The sequence below is a fragment of the Piliocolobus tephrosceles genome, chromosome 3, assembly GCF_002776525.5.
Source record: "Piliocolobus tephrosceles isolate RC106 chromosome 3, ASM277652v3, whole genome shotgun sequence".
Classification (NCBI taxonomy): Eukaryota; Metazoa; Chordata; class Mammalia; order Primates; family Cercopithecidae; genus Piliocolobus; species Piliocolobus tephrosceles.
Genome location: NC_045436.1, coordinates 38876219 through 38901863, shown reverse-complemented (window position 1 = coordinate 38901863; position 25645 = coordinate 38876219). Strand labels below are relative to the sequence as shown.

The 25645-nt window shown below is 36.5% G+C and overlaps 1 protein-coding gene across 2 annotated transcripts in view; it reads right to left on the bottom strand.

The window, feature by feature from the left end:
* The window catches only part of LRBA (LPS responsive beige-like anchor protein), a 767265-nt gene that overhangs the window by 712146 nt on the left and 29474 nt on the right, over positions 1–25645 (bottom strand). The gene's annotated exons all lie outside the window — the stretch shown is intronic.

Sequence of the window (25645 nt, the reverse complement as noted above, 5' to 3'; positions counted from 1 at the left end):
CAATATGGGTTGGGTAGACAAAATTTCAGCTCACTCTGGTTTTCCCTTGTTCCTTCTGTAAGACCATAATTGTAAAAATCTATGTCCACGTCCCAGGAAGCACAGAACATTTTGTCTCATATTAGAAACTTCTCATTTCAGAAAATTAGGTTAAATTTGGTATTCTCTTCAATTGCCTTCCCTCTTTCTTGCTTCTTTTGAAGAACCATACCTTAATGTTTTCTTAAGGTCCAACCCAATAAATATCCCTCTGAGAACGATTTTGGCCTCTCCAGCCTACAGTAAACTAGAATAATACATATCATATTACCAATACAATATAGTCATTTAATACTCTGAACTGAAAATATTCCCTTTGAAGTTTTTGTTCTCCTTCTACTTACTATATTCTGGGTCTTTCACTATTTCTTAGAATGCACAGAAGCCCTAGCAGTTTCAGCAATATTATCAATAAACTCACAATCATATAAGATTTCCATTTCTACTATTATAACCAATCCTTACAGGAACCCTGTAAGTCATAGAGATTAGTCAATTATCACATCTAGCTGATAAAGGAACAAAAAAAAACAAATGTGTCCATTCAGAGACAAGACTACAAATCAGACTATCTGACTGATAGTCTCATGTTTCCTTACACCTTCACTAATGATCTAATATTTAAGTTAGATTTTGTTTCTTTACTGAGCTAAGAAAAGTATCTGAAAAATTTGTGAACTTTACTATCTATACAAAAATTAGTCATAATATATGTTACGGAAAATAAATTGGAAGTATCATCTTTATATTTATTTAAATCTCCAAATATACTACAAAATAGTCGAAATCTCCTCACTGTTTATTATACCCTTCTTAAGAGTTAGAGATGTTCACAGAAAAATGATATATCTACAAAAGTGTTAAGAAAAAAGGTTCCATGATCAAATAAGTCTAATAAATAATGAATTAAACAATGCTAAAGAGATGTTTATATGATAGAATTACCAGAGCTTTAATATGCAACTGTGCAGTAGACATCTTGAAAGGAAGATATATAACCAATGCATGAACTTCCCAAAAGTTATTTCACAATGGAATCTCTTTTCCTTTTTATTTGATTTAGAGATAGGGTTTCACTATGTTGGCCAGGCTGGACTTGAACTTCTGTGCTCAAGCAATCCTCCTGCCTCAGCCTCCCAGGTTTCTGTTTGAACAAGAGATTTTTTTCTTAAATAGCATTCTTCAACAGCTTTTTTGAGAAACATTTGATGATGTAATGTATTTATGTTCTTGAAGCTTATTATTGTAAACTTCACCCAGACCCCTAAATCCATAAAAATAAAAGTGCTTAAAGTATTAGATAGGCAGCTGGATGAATAAATATCACAGAATTAACTATGCTTTAAGCAAACATTTAGTAGGCCCTTCAGAAGGTTTTCAGGTAAGTAGTTTAACGCAATCTGTTTGTTTTTTCACAGATTTCCTTTTATGACTTATTGAAGTTAGTAAGTAAACAAAAAAGACATCTTCAATTTACTTTAGGAAAAAAGAAAATATGAGCGAATAAAATCACACCAACCCCTCATCCCTTTCTGAACCAGTCAGTTCAAAAGTCAAGCAAGATAGATATCCTCCCACCTTAAATCATGGCTGGTCTGTGTGCCCGCAGAAGTAATGTGTGACTTATGAAGTTAGGTCATTAGAGCTTCATGGCTTCCTTTACATCTTTCATTCTGAGGAAAATCAGTCACCACAAATGAAGATATTCAAGCAGCTCAGTGAGAGTCTCACTTAGAGAAGAACAGTCCTCCAGCCAGCAGCCAGCACCAACTTGCCAGTCATGTAAGTAACCCTGGAAGCAAGTCCTCTAGGCCCAGTTAAGTCTTTAGATTACTACAACTCCAGTCAACATTTTGAATGCAACCTCATGACAGACACTGAGCCAAAACTATCTAGCCAACCTACTCCCAAATTCCTGACCCAGAAAAACTGAGCTGATAAATGTTTATCATTGTTTTACACTGTAATGTTTTGGGGTAATTTGTAACACAGCAACACATAACTAGTACAACTTACAAATCAGTTAGTAATGGGGGAAAACTTTATTATGTTATTTATTCCTGTATCATAAAATTTTTAATTCAAATATTCTAATAATAAAAATGCACAGAATAAGTGATTGCTATAAGCTACATCAGCACTTTACATAAGCATTTTACATGGATTATCATATTTAATTACCTCTTATAAACATGAAACATAAGTAACTTCTGAACATGGGTTTCAACACTACATAATACTTGTATCTAATTATTTGTGACAGTTACTACAGACTGGCTTACTCAACACCAATTCCTCAAAGTCTATCAGACAAAACTGAAAAGAAAGTATCAATGAAAAAAAAAACAGTTCATATGGCAAGAAAACAGTTTTGGCAATGAGAAAAATGAAACCAAAAGATATAGCTAGGCTTTAAAATCATACTCTATACCTATGCATTAAGAAGAGAAAAAGCAGTGAAAAAAATTCCATGTAAGAGTGGATAACAATTTGTACTTCGGTATGAAATTATACTCTATAAATCTGAATAATGGTGATACGGCTTGTCTGCGCCTCCACCCAAATCTCACCTTGAATTGTAGGGCCCATAATCCTCTCGTGTCATGGGAAGGACCCAGTGAGGAGTAACTGAATCATAGGGGTGGGGGTTCTCATGATAGAGAGTAAGTTTCACGAGATCTGATGGTTTTATAAAGGGCAGTTCCCCTGCACACAGTCTCTTGCCTGCCTCATATAAGATGTGTCTTTGTTCCTCCTTCGCCTTCCACCATGACTGTGGGGCCTCCCCAGCCATGTGGAACTGTGAGTCCATTGAACTCATTTTCTTTATAAATTACCCAATCTCAGGTATTTCTTCAGAGCAGTATGAAAATGGACTAATACAACTGAAAAGTTCTTTTTTTTCCATCTCAAATATCCAAGTCACTCTAAAATGTGGTTAGAGTTAGAGTTCAAGGCCGGGCGCGGTGGCTCAAGCCTGTAATCCCAGCACTTTGGGAGGCCGAGACGGGCGGATCACGAGGTCAGGAGATCGAGACCATCCTGGCTAACACGGTGAAAGCCCGTCTCTACTAAAAATACAAAAAAACTAGCTGGGCGAGGTGGCGGGCGCCTGTAGTCTCAGCTATTCGGGAGGCTGAGGCAGGAGAATGGCGTAAACCCGGGAGGCGGAGCTTGCAGTGAGCTGAGATTCAGCCACTGCACTCCAGTCCGGGCGACAGAGCAAGACTCCGCCTCAAAAAAAAAAAAAAAAAAAAAGAGTTAGAGTTCAAATGTGGTTAGTAGTTAAGAGTTCAAGGACAAAAAGGCAGAATCAAATAATTCGAGTACCTATATAAATAGCTTCTATAAAATTACATATAGAAAATAAAATAAAAAGATATCTATTGCAGCACTGTTTGTGAAACTAAAACATTAGATATAGCCTAAATATCCAGCAATAGAGAGACATTTATAACCAAGAGATGGCCATGTAATGGAATATAATACAGCGTTTAAAAAGAATATAAATCAATATGTGCAGGCATGCCACGATGTTCAAGACACAATACTAAATTTTTTTAAAGGTGCAGGACAGTATTTTCAGTACGATCACATTTCCTTAAAAGAGACAATTATATTTCAATTAGAGATAAGTGAAACCACAGTTTCAGCCTAGGTAGTGACCAAAATATATTGCTTGGTTTCAGCTAAGTGCCCACTTATGCATTGCTTCTGATATTCCTTAAGTGTAGGTGATAAATAATTGTATTATCAAGTATATTAACATCATATATAATCAGTATGACAATGTTAGTAATATAGATAAGGCAAGTCATTTGGATTTAATATCTGAATATTCACTTTCAAATACAGACAAATTTTTGAGGAAAAATCTCCTTATGTGCTTTATATGGTAAAAGTGGAGAATTAAGGCATATTTCTTTTTATTTTTTTTTTAGATGGAGTCTCACTCTGTGGCCCAGGCTGGAGTGCAGTGGCACAATATCGGCTCACTGCAACCTCCGCCTCCCAGGTTGAAGCAATTCCCCTGCCTCAGCTTCCCGAGTAGCTGGGACTACAGGCGTACGCCACCAGGACTGGCTAATTTTTGTATTTTTAGTAGAGACGGGGTTTCACCATGTTAGCCAGGATGGTCTCGAACTCCTGACCTTGCGATCCACCCGCCTCAGCCTCCCTAACTGCTGGGATTACAGGTGTGAGCCACCACGCCCAGCCAGCATATTTCTTATTGTAAGAATAAAATGCTACAATATTTACTTATTACAAAATAAATAGTATTATGAAAGCTACTAATTTTATCTTACAAAAGTAACTGTGCCTTCCTCAATAATTGGTCGAAATAAACAGAAAATCAGAAAGGATGAAAAGAACTCAGTAACACTATCAACAAAGAGGAACTGCTTGACATTTATATAAGACTCCACCCAATTAGAGAAGAATAAATGTTGTTTACAAGTGCCCATGGACTAGAGATTATATTCTGGTACATAATACAAGCTCAACAAATTTAAAGGTATTGAAAGCATATGGAGTGGGTTCTCTGACCACAATGAAATCAAAGTAGAAATCAATAACAGAAAGATAAAGATCACAGAAAAATGTCCGAACACTTGGAAACTATTACACTCCTAAATAGTTTATGGGTTAAAAGAGGAAGTCTCAAATAAAATTTTTAAATACCATGAACTGAATAAAAATATAATATATCAAAATTTGTGGGCCATACCTGAGAGGGTAATTTGTAGCCAGAAGTCTCAAATCAATAATCTAAGTTTGCATTTTAAAGAACCTAGTAGAAAAACAAAATAAGCCCAAAACAAGCAGAAAGAAGGAAATAATAAAGACAAAAGCAGAAGTCAGTTAAGTAGAAAGTAGAAAAACAATAATCAATAAAGAGCTAGGTCTTTGAAAAGATCAATAAAATTGACAAACCGTGGCAAGACTTACAAAGAAGCAAGAAATAAGACACAAATTACTGGTACCAGGGAGAAAACACTATCACTACAGGCCTTAGAGGCAGCACACACACACACACACAAAAAATACGGAACACTGCAAACAACTCTAAACACATAATATGACAACTTAGAGAAAATGGACCAGTTCTTCAAAAACTGGAAGCTACCATTACTTGCACAATATGAAATAATTTGAATAATCCTATAATTATTAAGGAAATTAAGTTCATAATTTTAAAATTCAAAAAAATAAATCTCAAAGTTAACATGGTTTCTCTGGAGAATTCTTCTAACTGTTTAAAAAAGAATTAATGCCAATTTTAAACTTATCAATCCATTTTATGAAGTTACTATTATACTAAAACCAGACAGAGTACCAAAAAAAAACCCTATACACCAATATCCCTCATGAATATAAACACCAAAACTCTTAACAAAAAATTAGCAAGTAGAATTCAGCAATAAATAAGAATCTTACACCATGGCCAAGTAGATTTTATTCCAGGAATGCAACACTGTTTTATTATTTAAAAATCAATTAATGTAATCCAGCATATTAATAGGATAAAGTAGGACAATCACACGATCATATCAACTGATGCAGAAGAAGTATTTGACAAAAATTCAATAACACCATTGAGGATAAAAACTCAGAAAAATGGAAAAAAAAAAACCTTCCTCAAATTGATAAACAGCATTTACGTAAAACCTACGACTAACATTATACTTAATGATAAAAGACCAAGTATTTTCTCCCATAAAGATCAGGAACATGGCTAAGATGTGCACTCTCACTACTTTTATTCAAATTAGTGCTGAAAGTTCCAGCCAGGGCAATTCAGCAAGAAGAAATAAAAGGTATGCAGGTGAGAAAGGAAGAAATTAAGCTGTCCCTATTGGCAGATAATACGATTACCTACATAGAAAATCCAAAGGCATTTCCAAAAACAGAAACTTCCTAGAAATAATGAGTTCAGCAAGGTAATGGGTTACCAGATAAACATTAAAAAATCAATTATATTTCTATATACTACCAAGGAACATGTGAACAATGACATTTAAATCTATAATTGCTCAAAAATATGAAGTACTTAGATGTAAATCTAACAAAATATATACAGGACTTGAATGCTGAAAACAATAATATGATTAAAGAAATCAAAGAAGATCTAAACAAATGGAGAGGCACACTGCATTCATAGTACAGCTGTCAATTCCTCCCAAATTGATATACAGATCTGACATAGGTCCCATCAAAATCCCAGCAAGATTTTTGCAGACACAGAAAAGATTATTGTAAGATTTATATGGAAAAGCAAAGGAACTAGAATAACAAAAACAATCTTGAAAGAGAAAGATAAAGTATGAAGAATCCATCTACCCAATTTCAAAAGTTATTATGTAGCTACAGCAATCAACACTGTGAGGAACTGGTGGAGGGGCAGACACATAAATCAATGAGACAGAATAAAGAACCCAGAACTAGACCCACACAAATATGCTGAACAGTTTCAACAAAGGTACAAAAAGCAATTCAATGGAGGAAGAAGAGTCTTTACAACAAATGGCAATGGAACAATTACAAATGAACTTTACCTAAGTATCACACCTTACACAAAAACTAACTCAATATTGATCACAGATTTAAATGTAAAATATAAAACTGTTTTAAAAACATAGGAGAGGCCGGGTGCAGTGGCTCAAGCCTGTGTAATCCCAGCACTTTGGGAGGCCGAGACGAGCGGATCACGAGGTCAGGAGATCGAGACCATCCTGGCTAACACGGTGAAACCCCGTCTCTACTAAAAAATACAAAAATTAGCCGGGCGCGGTGGCGGGCGCCTGTAGTCCCAATTACACCGGAGGCAGAGGCAGGAGAATGGCGTGAACCTGGGAGGCGGAGCTTGCAGTGAGCTGAGATCTGGCCACTGTACTCCAGCCTGGGCGACAGAGCGAGACTCCATCTCAAAAAAAATAAATAAAAATAAAAATAAAAATAAATAAAAACATAGGAGAAAATCTTCAGAATTTAACGTTAAGCAAGAAGTTTTTAGACTTGACACAAAAGCAAGATCCATAAAGGGAAAATTGATAAATTTGGCTTTATCAAAATTAAAAATTCTGCTCACCAAAAAACCTTTTCAGGAGGATAAAATGGCAAGCTACAAACTAGGAGAAAATATCTGCAAACCAAATATCTGACAAAGAAATAATATGTAAAAAATACAAAGTCTCTCAAAAGTCAAGAGTAAAAAAACATCCAATTAGAAAATGTGCAGAAGACCATTTCACGAAAGAAGACATAGAGAAGACAAATGAACACATGAGATAAAAAAAAATCTAACATCATTAGGCATTAGAGAAATGCAAATTAAAACCACAGTGGATATCACAATACATCAATCAGAATGACTGAAAAAATAATGACAACACCAAATGCTGGTGAGGATGTGGAGAAACTGGATAATTCATATGTTGTTGGTGGGAATGTAAAATGACACAGCCACTGTGAAAAAGTTTGGTAATTTCTATTTAAAAAAAAAAACCCTAAATATGCACCTACTATTCAATCTAGCAAGTGCACTCCTGGCATTTTTCCCAAAGAAATGAAAACTTATGTTCACACAAAAACCTGTATATAAATATTTATGGTAGTTTTGTTGGTAATAGCCAAAAAGTGGAAATCACTCCAATGTCCTTCAACAGTTAAATGGTTAAACAAATTGTAGTATATCCATAACATAAAATACTATTCAACAATAAAAAGGAACAAACTATTGACGCACAAAACAATCTAGAAGAATCTCCAGAGAACCAACTGGTTTTTTTCTCAAGTTCATACAGTCCTCTGGAGATTCTTCAACTGACAAAAATATAGAAATTGAGAACAGATTGGTGGTTGCCAGAGCTTAAGATGGGGTAGAGGAAAGTGGGTATAGCTGTAAGAGGATAACGGGAGGAAACTTTCTGTACCTTGATTATACCAATATCAATACTGTTCTGGTTTTGCAAGATTTTCCCATTGGGGGAAACTGGATAAAGAGTACAAAGATTTCTCTGCATTGTTTCTTCAACTGCATGTGAATCAGCAATTATCTCAAAATAGAAGACTAGTTTTAAAAGAATAAGTAATTCTATGTGAGGTAAAATTGTCATAGGATTAATTGTTCCACCAATTATTTCCCATTGAAAAGAAAACTATATTAACCTAAATGAATCTTCAATTGGTAGAAAAATGAGAGCCAAATTAAAAGGCAAGGAAACTCTCGTAAGTTCAAATTCTGAAGCCACCTACAGACATATATAATCACAGCTTCTTTACTTATCCCTCCCTCCCTACTCCAGCCAAAAAAAAAAAAAAAAAAGTATATTTAATTACTTGCCCTACACCTTAAAAAACGTTTGCCAATACTATACAAAAAAGATGAAGCATATATTGATATCACACAGAGTTTGACTATATATCCTACTGACTCACATCTAATACTTGCATTATAGAATAAATATGCAAATTTGAACCTTCAAACAGGAAATGAAATTTTCTAAATCCATTACATAACTTCAGATTCATGTGTGCACTGTAGGCTAATAAATCATCTAAACCTTCATACAGAGAACCTTTTTAAATTTGCATTTATCTACAGTAAACACTGTCATCTTCTTTAATAGCTTGCTGGTTCAATCTAGCAAACTAGTGATTTATAGCAGTGATATATTTCAAAAATCAGAAATCTCTCACTATGTGACAACCAGTCAAAGTCCACTGAACTTACATTACTTGAACTCAAACATCACAGGATATGAAAGAGATAGCAAAATGTCATGCATTCCATATTCAAATCAATTTAAGTGTATGTGTTTATAACTGTTTAAAACTGTAGCATCACAAACATTACTTATTACTTTAGTACCCCAAATATTTTATGTCATGATTCCTTCAATGTGTCCAAACTACCTGTATTTTAAAATACATTGTTAAATTTGATAGTTCATAATTTGAAGACTCTACAAATCTTACTTTGAAGAATACCAAAATGTAGGGTACATGAAAGAAAGATCTATAAGTTAGTTTTTCTCCACCAAAAAAAAATGTACTTTTAGATCTTCACAATAATTTCATACCAATATCCTTATGTGAAAACGGAGATTATATTAACAATAGGGAAATAAACTGAAAATTACCAAAATGTCCAGTATAATAGACACTGTTGTTTTTGTCTGTATTGTATTTACTCTTCCTTCATCCTCTTCCATTTATGGAATTCTGACAAGAAAGACTCAGTACCTCACACCCAGGTCACAGAGAGGTCGCTCAAGTAAGGCCTGGCTAAATATATAGTTCCCCATTCTCCTGGACACAGTGATTAATACAAGAATGAGAATGTGAGCTAAGTCAGGTCATTCAAAATAATTACCAAGATTGTTTTTTAATTTATAAGGTGAAAAAGAAGGGCTCTTGGTCTTTGGGTCAAAAGTAGGAGAAATATGTAAATTTAAGCCTTTCAGCAGACATCTTCCCTGCCATGTGGACACAGGAGGCCTAGCTGCACCATGAATGGAAGAAGAATATTCTGGTGACATCAACTCCCTGTTTCCAGAGTTTCTTTGGTTCTTGCAGCTTCATTCAATGATCTACTCCAGTCCTATGAACCAGTCATTTCCTTTTATACTTAAGCTACTTTGATGTAAGATTCTATCTCTTACAACGAGAAAATCCCAGATTAATTCCAAAAAAAAGAAGGAACTAGCTGAATTATGGCACATACATATAGTTGTATATCACACAGCAATATTTTAAATGAAGTTTTTCATTTTTATTCATAGTTCTCTACTGACAGTCTACGTTAGACCCAACATCGTCTTTTTACAAAAAAAAAAAAAGTTCTTTGTGACGCCCCTATACTAACCTGAAATAAAAGCAACACATTCCATTTTATCAATTCTTTTAAAAAGATCAGAGATCAGAATATGCCTTATAATCAATGGCATCTAAAATTATAATTGCAGGGTTTTTGTCTTAATGCATAAAAATGATTACAAATCTTACAACTTGACATCTCAGACTTGAGGAAACACAATAGATAATAAGACCTACCTGTAAACAACAACAAAAATCTACAAAGTACTCTAACTATAATAAAAGAAAAACAATTAAAATATTTTTCAGTATTTTTTCCATAAACAAATCCTTGTAAATAACCAAATAATAAAGTAGTTAGATTCTGGAAACTATATACAGAATCTATATTAATGTATGTTACAGAAACAAGGCACAGTGATTCAGGTGTGTATTACATACTCAAATACTATTGTATTCCAATTAGACATGATTTTTAATTCTTCATAAAGTTCCAAATAAAAGTAAGTATGATTTTTCCTTCTTTAAAGCTTACTTATATTTCTAAAAAAAAACTCAGCATATGTCAAAAGTATTCAAAAAGTTTATGTTGATATGGAAAATGAAATTAAAGTCTAATAAGTTCAGGAGAACAGAGGATATAACACCTTGCTGTTTGCAAATGGATCTTCCATTGCAAGGTCCTTAGCAGCCTTAGTCCAGAACACTAACTGTCCACTACCAACTCCAAATCATTCTAAGAACTAAAAATACTCACCAAATTTCCTAAACACTGTACTGGTCTCACTGAGAACTACTCATGTATACGACTGGACAAGGAAAGATGTTTAAGACACATGATTAAAGGGAAAAAAAACAGATATGTATAAAATAACCTGTTGTGTGTGTGTATACATATATATATATATATAAACTAAGGAAACTGATTCAAAAACAAATACAAAATACAAACAGACCTACAACAAGAGATTAAATAAGTAATAAAAAATCAACTCCCTCCCCCCCAAAAAAAAACAAAAAACTTAGGCCCAGGTGGCTTCACTGGTGAATTCTTACCTAACATTTAAAGATAAATTAATATAATTCTTGACAAACTCTTCCAAAAAACTGAGGAGGAGAGAACATGTCCCAACTAAATCTATAAGGCCGGTACTAACCTTATGCCAAAATCAGACAAAAGCATCACAAAAAAGAAAACTACAGACCAATATATCTTATAAATATGAATACAAAAATCCTCAACAAAATACTAGCAAACCAAATCCAGGAACATACAAAAACAATTATACACTATGACTAAATGAGATGTACTCCACGAATGCAATTCAGTTTAACATTCAAAAATTAATAAATGTGATGCACTGTAAAATGAAAAACCACATGATCATCTCAATAGACAAAAAAAGCATCTGACAAAATCTAATACCATTCATTATTAAAACACTTAACAGACTAAGAATAGAAAGAAACTTCTTCAACCTGACAAAGGGCATCTATAAAAATCCCACAGTTAACATCATACTTAATGGAAGTATCACTATGAACCAATTAGGTATTTTATCTTAAAATACATATACACACACATATACACATACACTCATACGTAAATATGTGTGTGTGTGTGTGTGTGTATGTGTAGTTTTATCCACTGGAAAGGGGTATGAACAATGACCAACACAGTAACAATGAACATGCTTGTGGCCCAGATTGTGGTCTTGAAATACCATTTCTCACTAAAAATCAGGGCTTCTTGAAGGAGTAGCCTGTATTAGTCTGTTTTCACACTGCTAATAAAGACATACCTGAGACTGGGTAATTTATAAAGGAAAGAGGTTTAACTGACTCACAGTTCCACATAACTGGGGAGGCCTCACAATCATGGCTGAAGGTGAAGGTGGAGCAAAGACATGTCTTTGCAGGCAAGGGAGCGTGTGTAGGTGAACTCCCCCTTATAAAACCACCAAATCTCATTAGACTTATTCACTATCATGAGAACAGCATAGAAACTCCCATGATTCAATTACCTCCCACTGGGTCCCTCCCACAACATGTGGGAATTATGGGAGCTAGAATTCAAGATGAGATTTTGGTGGGGACACAGCCAAACCATATTATTCTGCCCCTGGCCCCTCCCAAATCTCATATCCTCACATTTCAAACCCAATCAGGGCTTCCCAACAGCACTAACTCCAAAGTCCACAGTCCAAAGTCTCATCCGAGACAAAGCAAGTCCCTTTTGCCTATGAATCTGTAAAATCAAAAGCAAGTTAATTACTGCCTAGATACAATGAGGTTACAGGCATTGGGTAAATACACCCATTCCAAATGGGAGAAATTGGCCAAAACAAAGAGACCACAGGCCCCATGCAAGTCCAAAAGCCAGTGGGACAGTAAAATTTTAAAGCTCCAAAATGATCTCCTTTGACTTCATGTCTCACATCAAGGTCACACTGATGCAAGAGGTGGGTTCCTATGGTCTTGGGCAGCTCTGCCCCTGTGGCTTTGCAGGGTACAGATCCACTCCTAGCTGCTTTAATGGGCTAGCGTTGAGCATCTGCAGCTTTTCCAGACACACAGTGCAAGCTGTCAGTGGATCTACCATTCTGGGGTCTGGAAGATTGTGGCCCTCTTCTCACAGCTCCACTAGGCAGTGCCCCAGTGGAAACTCTGTGTGGAGGCTTGTACCCCACATTTCCCTTCCGCAGTGCCTCAGCAGAGGTTATCCATGAGGGCTCCACCCCTGCAGCACACCTCTGCCTGGACATCCAGATATTTCCATACGTCCTCTGCAATCTAACTGGAGGTTCCCAAATCTCAATTCTTGACTTCTGTGCACCCACAGGCCCAACACCACATGTAAGCCATCAAGGCTTAGCGCTTTCACCCTCTGAAGCAATGGCGTGAGCTGTACATTGCCCCCTTTTAGCCACAGCTGGGACGCAGAGTACCATGTCCCCAGACTGCACAAAGCTGCAAGGCCCTGAGTCTGGCCCACAAAACCATTTTTTCCTCCCAGGCCTGCAGGCCTGTGATGGGAGGGGCTGCTGTGAAGACCTCTGACATACCCTGGAGCCATTTCCCCATTGTCTTAGCAATTAACATTTGGTTCCGCATTACTTATGCAAATTTCTGCAGTTGACTTGAATTTCTCCTCAGAAAATGGGTTTTTCTTTTCTATTGCATCATTAGGATGCAAATTTGCCAAACTTTTACACTCTGCTTCCTCTTGAATGCTTTACCACTTAGAAATTTCTTCCACCAGATACCCTAGATAACCTCTCTCAAGTTCAAAGTTCCACAGACCTCTAAGGCAGGGGCAAACTGCCACAGTCTCTTTGTATGGCAAGAATGATCTTTACTCCAGTTCCCACCAAGTTCTTCATCTCCATCTGAGATCATGTCAGCCTGGACTTTATCATCCATATCACTATCAGCATCTTGGTCAAAGCCATTCAACAAGTCTTTAGGAAGTTTCAAACTTTCCCACATTTCCCTACCTTCTTCTGAGTCCTCCAAACTGTTCCAACCTCTTCCTGTTACCCACTTCCAAAGTAGCTTCCACATTTTCAGGTATCTTTACAGCAGCACCCCACCCTACCATTACCAATTTACTGTCCTAGTCTGTTCTCATGCTACTAATAAAGACATACCTGAGACTGGGTAATTTACAAAGGCAAGAGAATTAACGGACTCACAGTTCTACATGCCTGGAGAGGCCTCACAATCATGGCTGAAGGCAAAGGAGGAGCAAAGGCACATCTTACATGGCAGCAGGCAAGAGTGTGTGCAGGGGAACTCCCCTTTATAAAACCACCAGATCTCGTGAGACTTATTCACTATCATGAGAACAGCAGGGGAAACACCCACCCCCATGATTCAATTACCTCCCACTGGGTCCCTCCCACAACATGTGGGAATTATGGGAGCTACAATTCAAGAGAGATTTTGGTGGGGACATAGCCAAACCATATCATAGCTGGTTCAAGGTCTGGAACTGGAAATGAAAATATGAGCCTGAAATATCTTGCCATAAAAAATACCAGGAGCATGCAAGTCTAGTAGGGTTGTATCAAAAGGACTCAGGAGTCAACATGAAGAAGTGCCTACTGGCCAAAAATAAAAGTTTGAGGTTCAATAAAGAAAGTAATAATAATTGCAATGAAATACATTTAAATCCATTAATTCATAATATTTCAAAAAGACAATAGCAACTAATTGGTCTCCTATGGAGGATGATAAGAAGAGAAATGGCTGTTACTTATAAAACTAATGAATAAAAGGAATGGACCTGTTCCAATTATATATTTATATAATTTTATATAAATATACTCAAATAATTATATATAAAGAACACATAAAAAGTATATAAATATATAAAAGAATATAAATACACAAATATATAAAAATCTATATAAAGTATACATAAATATATATATAAAGCGTGTGTGTGTATGTATATATATATACTTTTTTTTTTTTTTAAGAAACAGAGTCTTCCCATGTTGCCCAGGCTGGCCTTGAACTGCTGGGTTCAAGGAATCCTCTTGCCCCAGCTTCCCAACTAGCTGGGGCTACAGGTGTGTACCATCATGCCTGGTTTGCCTATGTATTAACTGTGCCACTGGATAACTAAATACAACTGGATAATTAAACACATATTTTCATAGAACTACTCCATTTAATACATGAAAAAAATAAATAATATCATAATGATTCAGACTCCAGTGATTTAATGGATCTAGATGTTGAGAATCAACAGCTGATAACATCATAAAAAGAAACAACCTGACATAAGAGCCTCCGGATGAAAGAACACAGCACCACCTAGAGTCTAGCCAAAGGTATGGAAGCCAAATCTTCTGGAATCAACTTTCAATTTACAGGAAATACAGAGGACACAAAAAACATGTTAAACTACATCATGAATATGTACTCAACAAAATTCAGACTATGGGAAATGCTAAATGTCAAAAGGTCCAGGTTCTTTAAAAGGTCCAGGTTCTTTAACAGATAGAATGATCTGAGACTTAAAAAACATGTTTTTTAAAAATAAGAAAAACTGAATTATAAATAAGGGATGTACTCTTAAATTACATAATTATAAAGAAATAAAAGAAAGTGATTACTGTAAAAGTTAAGATAGAGGTTCCATCTGAGGGAGACAGGCAGTTGTAATCAGAGGGATTCTAGGACGACTGGCAAAATTCTATTTCTTGAGCTACATGGTGGTTTAAAGGTTATTTGCCCTTTAGTTTTATATTTGCTTTGGTTTGGTTTTCAATAGTTACAGTTTTACAATAAAAATTTTTATAAGAAAGTTCTGTCAAATGGTTAATTTCATGGTTTAAAATATCTATATTCAGGCAATGTAATTCCATTATAAAATTGGTAGTTTCAGTTTTTGTAAACTTGCAACTTGCAGCCTGTATTAAGTACATATAACACGTTATTTCTTTCAGTGACTCCTAAGAAGCTTCTGATGCATAACTAACCTCCACATGTAAGTCACCTCAAAACAGTAAGAGTGCTCTCAAGCTGCCTTGGGGAACATGGCGCCACCTCTCTGCTGAGTTATGTAGAGCCACTTTGGCCGCCCACTGCATCCTGATGGTGATGGGGGAGACAGGCTTTGATTACCAATCACACCCCTCTACCTTTACCTCATGTTGGCTGTGGCAGTAGATGTGATTCAGCTGTGGGTGGCCTCAGCTCACCAACCACTGCCTTGGTTTTGAGGGTTAAACCCAGGCTCAAACAGGTGGGGGAGGGGAATAAACAGCCACATTCACAAATGCATTCTTGAATCACTGAATCTACCTGAAATAATTAAACAAAAGAGAATGTCCTTAAAAAGAACTCATATTTGCAGGCCTAATCTTCACCAAAGAGATCTTAAAATGCATAAGAGCTAAAGACCTTATGCATAAGAGCTAAAGAGAAATACTGCAAGGCATTCATGATATCCCAAGAAAACTTGGAGCTAAGACAGAAGAAACAGAGATTAGCCCAAAAAAAAAAAAAAAAAAAAGTCTAGAAAAATCAACATTGATATATTTCAAAAGATTTAACAGCTGCAGAAAATGAATTTCTAAAACAAAAAATACTATTTTAAAAAATACCAGTCTTATTATTTTTATTAGAAAGGTTAGGAGGATAGAAGAGAAGTAGACAAGCTGACTCTAAATTTCTCTAGGAAAATTAAGCAAACAGGAATAGCCAGGAAGCTGTGAAAAAGAAGTGCAACAATGGGAAGCTAGCTCTATCAGAGATTAAAACATAATATAAAATTAAACAATTTTTTTAAAAAGAGCGGCAGCAGATGAATGCCTGCTAGATGAAGAAGAGAACAGAAAGTCCATGCATACTGCCAAATACAACAGGAAGTTATCATACCATAATAATAACAATTTTTAGAGCACTTACTTGTGCCAGGCACTAAGAATCTTAAATATATTAAATGTCTGACTACTCCATGAGATAGGTACAATTATTGTATTTTTATTAGAGGAAACTGAAGCATAGACATATGAAGTAACTTGCCCAAGATCTCAAAGGCAAGAAGTGGTGCTGTTAGAATGTCAACTTAGGTAATCCAGCTACAAAGTCCACACTCCTAACCTGTATGCACTATGGTTTTTCTGTTTTTCATTCAGGTGCGATCTCAAATCATGAAGGAACAATAAACAATTCAATAAGCAGCATTAAATTGGAATTCAATTTTTTTCTACATATGTTCAAATGGACATTCGTAGAAAAACTAAATTGGCCCATATTTCAAATCAGGAAAAATTTCAGGTCAGACACAGTGGCTCACACCTGTAATCCCCACACTTTGGGAGGCTGAGATAGGAGGATTGCTTCAGTTCAGGAGTTTAAAACTGGTCTGGGCAACATGGGGAAACTCCATTTCTACAAAAAAATGCAAAATTAGCCGGGCGTGGTGGTGCTTGCCTACGGTCTCAGCTACTCAGGCGGCTGAGATGGAAAGATCACTTGAGCCCGGGAAGTCCCAGCTACAGTGAGCTGTGATCACACCACTGCAATCCAGGCTGGGTGACAGAGTGAGACGGATAAATACCAGAGTGATAAATACCACCAAAATATTAGAGGAAAGCATAGAACTTAAAAGAAGTTCTATGTAAGAAAAGCCTTTCTATATATGATTCAAAACCCACTAACTATAAAAGAATAGCATAACAAATTCAAGCTACATAAAAATAAAAAGCTTTTGGCTAGGCACAGTGGCTCACGCCTGTAATCCCAGCACTTTGGGAGTCTGAGGCGGACAGATCACTTGAGGTCAGGAGTTCGAGACCAGCCTGACCAACACAGTGAAACCCTGTCTCTACTAAAAATACAAAAATTAGCCACACATGGTGCCCATAATCCCAGCTACTTGGGAAGCTGAGGCAGGAGAATTGCTTGAACTTAGAAAGCAGAGGTTGCAGTGAGCCAATATCACACCACCGCACTCCAGCCTGGGCAACACAGCCAGACTCTGTCTCAAAAAAATAATAAATAAAAATAAAAATACATAAAATAAAATAAAAAGCTTTTTTTTTTTCTTTTGAGACTGAGTCTCACTCTGTCGCCCAGGCTGAAGTGCAGTGGCGCGATCTCTGCTCACTGCAAGCTCCGCCTCCTGGGTTCACACCATTCTCCTGCCTCAGCCTCCCAAGTAGCTGGGACTACAGGTGCCCACCACCACGCGCAGCTAATTTTTTTTTTTGTATTTTTAGTAGAGACGGGGTTTCACCGTGTTAGCCAGGATGGTCTCGATCTCCTGACCTCGTGATCCGCCCGCCTCAGCCTCCCAAAGTGCTGGGATTATAGGCATGAGCCCCTGCACCCAGCCAATAAAAAGCTTTTTATTTAAAAAAAAAAGAAAAAGAAAAGAAAACACTAGCCAAGTCAAATCAATCCCTTTAAAATAAGAAGCTTCTAGAAAATAATAAAAAATCAATTAAGTCAACATAAAAAGGGGCAAAGTAACATGTTATTTAAGAATGAATTTTAAAATGAGCAAAGGATACAAATGGATAATTCAAAGAAAATACGCTCAACCTCAGTCATAAGGGAAATGTAAATTTAAATTCTGATTAATCACTTTTTCACCTATTAGACTGGCAAAAACCACTGTTGCTAATACTGTTGGAGATGCTACTGAGGCACTTTCACAGAGTTCTGGAGGGAGAATAAATTAATATAATCCCTGGGAAGGCAGTTTGGCAATATAAATCAAAATTATAAAGGAATAAAACCTTTGACCCAGCAATTATATCTCTAAGAATCTATCCTATAGATACAATTACATTAAGTATGAAATAGTACATGTAAAGAGTATTTATTGAAGTACTATTAGTAACAACAAAAGACTGGAAACAACCCAGTCAACATGGGTCAAAACAACCATGGTTCATCTATGCAATAGAATGCTTATATAGCTCTTTTAAAAATACAGAAGCTCTCTATAAAATGCTTTAGAAAGACAACTAAGAAACATTAGCAAAGAAAAGCAAGATGTAGAACAAGAGGTAGAGCATCCCACCTTCTGTATAACTAACAAGTGAAACATACAAGTATTTATATTAGTTTATAAAAGCCTAAAGAAAAGTTAGAAGGATACATGAGCTGCTAATAATAGTTACTTTTCAGGTTTTCTATCTATCATCTATCTATCAATCATTCATCCATCTATCTATTTGTTTAAGACAGGGTCTCGCTGTGTTGTCAAGGCCCACTTCCACCTCCCAGAGTGCTGGGGTTACAGGCGTGAGCCACCGCGCCCAGTCGCTAGTTCATTCTTAATTATTCAAACTAACTAAAAGGCAAATCAGGATTTTTTCTAGATAATTTTATATATTATAAAACCAAGAAGGTAAACAGCACTAGTTTAAGCATTTGGCTGAGTTAACAGGTTTTCCCAAACAAGAGCACACTGCAGCCTGTATTTCTCAAAACATCTATCACTATTGCATGTTATCCATCAGCATAAACAAATGGAAGTTCAAAAAATAGGGCTGAAACAAGACAGCTTTGGTAAGAATTAATATTTAAATGTCTTCCTCAGTGTCTTGTCATCAGGAATCCCAGGCTCAGGCCCAGAGACAACCTCATGGCCTTGAAATCTAAACAACATAGAAACATAAGCCTTCACTATCTCTTATTAGTTATTTGAGATCTACTATTCACTCTGTAAAGGTAAAATATCAAGTAAATGCTGATTTTTAATAAAAGTCTAACTTAATTTGTTTTAAATAGTAGTTGAAAAACCATTAACACATTAAGGACATAAAAAAAAATTCCCCCTTGAAAAAGAACTCCAATTTAGTTCAGAACTCTAATGACAGCACGTTATTACCACCACCTCAAGCTTCCCAAGACCATTTTAACTATGTATTAACCCCTGAACAAAAATCATCATGGCTCCTCATCACCTATAGAATAAAATTTTAATCACTTGGGCAACAACGCAAAATGTCAAAAAAGTCTCACCTCCCATGTTGTCTCTATACAATCTAGTCCAGACTATTTATTATATTCAGAAGGAGTTTTAATATTCTACTCCCTTGCCTTTGCTCTCCCTCCCTAAAATTCAAAGTTTGGCTCTAGCCCCACTTCTACAAAACGACATTTCCAGATAAAACTAAAAAGAAAGTGGTGCTTCCTCAACTCTCTCAATTGTTAAGACATGTCTCGTCTATTGCAAAATATGCTCAGTTCATAGATACTGCTGTGAATTTTTAGTCTCCCATCTAAATACAAACATACATCATTTTATCGTACTTCATGTTACTGTTTACAAATTGAAGGTTTGTGGCAGCCCTGCATCCAGCAGGTCCATTGGCGCCATTTTTCCAACAGCATGTGCTCGCTTTGTGTTTCTGTGTCACATTTTGGTAATTCTCACAATATTTTCAACTTTTTCATTATTATTGTATTTGTTATGATGATCTGTGATCAGTGATCTTTGATGTTACTACTGTAACTGTTCTGGGGTATCATAAACCATGTCCATATAAGACAGTGAACTTAATCAATAAATGTGGTATGTGTTCTACAGCTCTACCAACAGACTATTCCCCCATGTCTCTTCCTCTCTTTGGGACACCCTATTACCTGAGACACAACATTGAAATTAGGCCAATTAATAACCTACAATGGCCTCTAAGTGTTCAAGTGAAAGGAAGACCTGCACATCTTTTGGTTTTTTTTTTTTTTGTTTTTTTTTTTTTTTTGAGACAGAGTCTTACTCTGTTGCCCAGGATGGAGTGCAGTGGCGCAATTTCTGCTTACTACAACCTCCATCTTCCAGGTTCAAGCAATTTTCCTGCCTCAGCCTCCCGAGTAGCTGGGATTACAGGCACCTGCCACCATGTCCGGCTAATTTTTGTATTTTAGTAGGGATGGGGTTTCACCATGTTGGCCAGGCTGGTCTCGAACTCCTGACCTGCAGTGATCCACCCACCTTGGCCTTCCAAAGTGCTCAGATCACAGGCGTAAGCCACTGCGCCTGGCCACACATCTCTCATTTTAAGTAAAAAACTAGAAATGACTAAGCACAGGAAGGCCTATGCCAAAGGTTGAAATTGGCCAAAAGCTATGCCTCTTGTGCCAAAATTCAAGCATGAATGCAAAGGAAAATTTCTTGAAGGAAATTAAATGTAAGTAAAACAGCTTTATGGCTAATATGGAGAAAGTTTTAGTGGTCTGGATAGATCAAATCAGCCACAAAATTCCCTTAGGCCAAAGCCTAATCCAGTGCAAGGCCCTAACTCTCTTCAATTTTATGAAGCCTGGGAGAGGCAAGGAAGCTGTAGAAGAAAAGATGGAAGCCAGCAGAGGCTTAAGGAAAGAAACAGTCTCCATAACACAAAATGCAAGATGAAGCAGCAGGTACTAATGGAGAAGCTACAGCAAATTATCCAGAAGATCCACCTGAGATAATTGATAAAGGTGGCTACACAATAGATTTTTAATGTAGACAAAACAGCCTTCTATTGCAAGAAGATGCCTTCTAGGACTTTCCTAGAGAAAGAGAAGAAATCAATGCCTGCTTTCAAAGCTTCATAGAACAGGCAGACTCTACTGTTAGGGGCTAATGCAGCTGGTGACTAAGTTGAAGGCAACGCTCATCAACCATTCTGAAAATCCTAGATCCTTCAGAATTATGTTAAATGTACTCTGTCTATGCTCTATAAATGGAACAACAAAGCCTGGATGACTGCGTATCTGTTCACAGCACAGTGTACTGAATATTTTAAGCCAACTGTTGAGACTCACTGCTCAGAAAAAAAGATTTCCTTTCAAAATATTATTGTCCATTTACAATGCACCTGGTCACCTAAGAGCTCTGATGCAGATATACAAGGAGATTCACATTGTTTTCACGCCTGTTAACATAACATCCATTTTGCAGCCCACAGTTCAAAATGTAATTTCAACTTTCAAATCGTATTACCTAAGAAATACATTTTGTAAGACTATCATCGCCATAGATAGTGATTCCTCCGATAGAGCTGAGCAAAGTAAACAGAAAACCTTCTGAAAAGGATTCACCATTGTAGATGCCATGAGGAACATTTGTGATTCATGGGAGGAGAAGTTTGGAAGAAATGGATTCCAGACCCCATGAATGACTTTGAGAGGTTCAAGACTTCCATGGAAGAAGTCACAGCACAGCACATGTGGTGGAAATAGCAAGAGAACTAGATTGAGCAGCGGAGTACCCAGGCTGGAGTGCAGTGGTGCAATCACAACTCACTATAGCCTTGACCTCCCAGGCTCAGGTAGGTGATCCTCCCACCTCAGCCACCCAGGTAGCTGGGACTACAGGTGAACGGCACAACACCTAATTTTTTTTTTTTTTTTTTTTTTTTTTTTTTGGTAGAGACAAGGTCTCACCATGTTGCCCAGGCTAGTATTGAACTCCTGGGCTCAAGTTATCCATCCACCTCAGCCTCCCAAAGTGCTGAGATTATAGGCATGAGCCTCTGCACCTGGCCAAAGCAGTTTGAGATGGAAATCTACAACCAGTGAAGATGTCATAAGCATTGTTGAAATAACAAAGATTTAGAATATTACATAAATGTAGTTGATAATACAGTAGCAGAATTTGAGAGGATTGACTCCAATTCTGAAAGAAGTTCTACTGTTCATAAAACACTATTGAACAGTATTTCATGCAACAGAGAAATCTTTCAAGACAAGAAAGGTCAATCAATGGGGCAAAACTTCATTGTGGTCTTATTTTAACAAGTTTTCACAGTCACTCAGCAACCACCACCCTGATCGAGGCAAAACCCTCCATCACCAAAAAGATTAGGACACTCTGAATCCTCAGATGATCATTAGCATTTTTAAGCAATAAAGCATTTTTTAATAAAGGTGTGTGTATTTTTTTTAAGACATAATGGTATCACACACTTAACAGACTAAAGTAGGCTAGGTGCGATGGCTCACATCTGTAATCCCAGCACTTAGGGAGGCTGAGGCAGGCAGATCACTTGAGCCCAGGAGTTTAAGACTAGCCTGGGCAACATAGGGAGACCCCATCTCTACAATAAAGTAAAAACATAGCTGGGCATGGTGGCCTACACCTGTAGTCCCAGCTACTTGGGAGGTTGAGGTGGGCGGATCGCTTAAGCCCAAGAGGTTGAGGCTGCAGTGAGCCATGATTACACTACTGTACTTCAGCCTGGGCAGCAAAGCAAGACCCTGTCTCAAAAAAATAATAATATGTGTGTGTGTGTGTGTGTGTGTGTGTGTGTATGTATACACACACACACAAAAGTATAGTGTAAACAAAACTCATATGCATTGGAAAACCAAAAAATACATGTGACTCATATTCACTACTTTATTGCAGTGGTCTCAAACAAAATCTGCATTATCTCCAAGGTATGCCTGTACTAATCAGGCCTAACTCCACTTAGCTTGAAAGATCAGACAAAACTAGGTGTGCTCAGGGTGGTATGACTGTGTCTGGAGTATTAGTTATCTTTATATGAGTCTTGTTTTCATCAGACTGTAAGCTTCTGAGAAGGAAAACTGCATTTGGTGAGCACCTACTATGTGCTGGGCATTATTGTCAAAGATTCTAAGAGCCCTATGAAACTGGTACTGTTATTCTCATTTCAAAGATACAGAAACCAAGTCAGAAAGATTATATACCCTGACCAAGACCATAAGCCCAAGAAGTGACCGATCTAAGAGCCAAACTGAAAGTCTACCTGATTCCATGCAAGATACTGCCTCTCAAAAAGAAAAGAAAAATTTGAAACAAAACTATTAGAAAGCTATACAGTATACAGAATATGTCAAAGTGTGCTCACTCATTTCATTTTTGTTGCAACCCTCGGAGACAATGTATTAGTTATGGTTGCTACTACTTTTCCCCGGCAAGCATAATTTCACATTTCCCTTTCTCTGGCTCCCTTGAGGAACTTTTCCCTTACTTCAAAATAGTCCTGGCAGGGATGTGAATCATGGTGCCCAATTTCATACAGAATGGCACATGACAAAGATAAGGCAATCAGAAACATACTGTCAGATATAATGATTGTTTTAGGCATAGGGCTATCATGTAAGCCAGCCCAATCAGAATCCTTCAGGGGTCTAAGCATTTTCGTTAGGTTATTTTGAATAATTGTGCTCCCAGCCACCTTCTCTTTCCCCAACTCAATATAACGGAGAAATCTGATAAAAGTTCAATAATTGCAAAAGGAATATTTGGCATAAGGGTGACAATCCAGAGACATACTTGGTTCCTCATGTCTTAATAAAATCTATAGTGAAATAAAGTCAAAGAATAATGCTTTCAGTACAGAGTACTTAGATCACAAAATATCATTCTCTTTCTAATCATAAGATATATTTAATACTAAATTTTATGTAGCAAATAGCTATAAAGAAATGAAACATTAAGACTTATGCTCTAAATTTTATTTACTGTTTTACAAGGGTTACAAGCTTGGCCCAAAGAGGAAGGGAAAAAGAAATCACATGCTATAAAAAACAGATAAGGAATCTGAAGCTTATATTAAACAAAGAAGGTAAAAATTGAGATGCATTTAATGTATCATCATTTGAAAGCTTAAAGCAAATCAATGCGGTATACTAGCCAACATGCAGATTAGGGAGAAAAAATGCATAAATGTATGCCAGCATAATGTACCTCCATTCCATAACTACTGAGAAAATAATTAGAAATTTACAGCACAATATATTTATAGATTCTCTTATAAGCATCTTACCAAAAAAATCAATGCTACAAAAATGAAACTAATGAGCACCATCTCATGGGCATTTGAAGTAATAAGTGTAAAACCAGCTTTTGCAAGAGCTTTAAAAAACCAAGCTACTTAGTAAAGAATTAATCATAAAACTTTATTTTAAAATTTCAAATTTTGTACATATATCCTAAAAAGTTAACAAGGGTTTTAAACAAACAGATATAATATTTAAGCCAGTATTTAAATAGCTTCAACAAATATAAGGGGAGGAAATGTAAAATGATTCTCATAAAACAAACACTGTAGAAGAGTTAAACAAAAGCAAAATCCAAAAGTGTTAAAAAATAAAATAAAGTAATACGATAGTACTTAACAAGAAAAAACAGGATTTTAGATAGATTTGGCAAATCTGAAAGTAACATAACATAAATCAACTCTTTCTTATAGTGACTACAGATTTTCCATTTTAAAAACCCTGACTTGATCATTATACATTCTATGCATATAACAAAATATCATATGTACCCCATCAATATATAAAATATTACATATCAATTTTTAAAAGAAAGAAAACATGCTTAAAAAAACATATTTCACATTTCCTCTAATGGTGTGCATTTAAAAGGAAAGGCATTTCCCATTCAAAGAAACACATGTACTACTTTAAGACTAAAGCAGTCTTTGCCAGCTTCCTGGCTCTTCCTTTAAAAGTTTACTTTCTAAAGGCAATCAAGTAGAATATATTAACTGGACTAGCTGATACTAAACAATGCAGTTATTTCCTACATGAAATTTCATCCAGTAGCAACACACACTCACTGAAGCACTTCAGTGTCACGTTCTCTCTTGGTTCAGATTACATGAACTCACTTTCTGTAAATTAATAGTTAGATCAAGTATCTTCTTATAGTGTTAGAATGAATGGCAAACTTTGAGAACAAAAATTGTCCTTTTAAAGAAAAAAAAAATATCAATAATTAGTCTTGGTCAGGCCTACTGATGGGCACCTGTAATCCTAGCACTTTAGGGAGCCAAGGAAGGAGGATCACTTGAGGCCAGGAGTTCAAGACCAGCCTGGGCAACATAGTGAGATCCTGTCTCTATTTTTAAAATTAAATTTTTTGTGTGTTTCTTTGTTTGTTTTTGGAGACGAAGTTTTACTCTTGTTGCCTGGGCTGGAGTGCAATGGCATGATCTCAGCTCACTGCAACCTCCACCTCCTGGGTTCAAGCGATTCTCCTGCCTCAGCCACCCGAATAGCTGGGATTACAGGCATGCGCCACCATGCCTGGCTAATTTTGTATTTTTAGTAGAGACGGGGTTTCTCCATGTTGGTCAGGCTGGTCTCAAACTCCTGACCTCAGGTGATCCGCCCGCCTCGGCCTCCCAAAGTGGTGGGATTACAGGCATGAGCTACCACGCCTGGCCTAAAATTAAGATTTTTCAAATGATACTAATGAGTCTAGTTATCAAGTCCAATCTTGTTCTATATTAATATTTCAAAAGAAGCATAATGTATACAATCAAATGTGTACAATATAGAGCAAAATCTT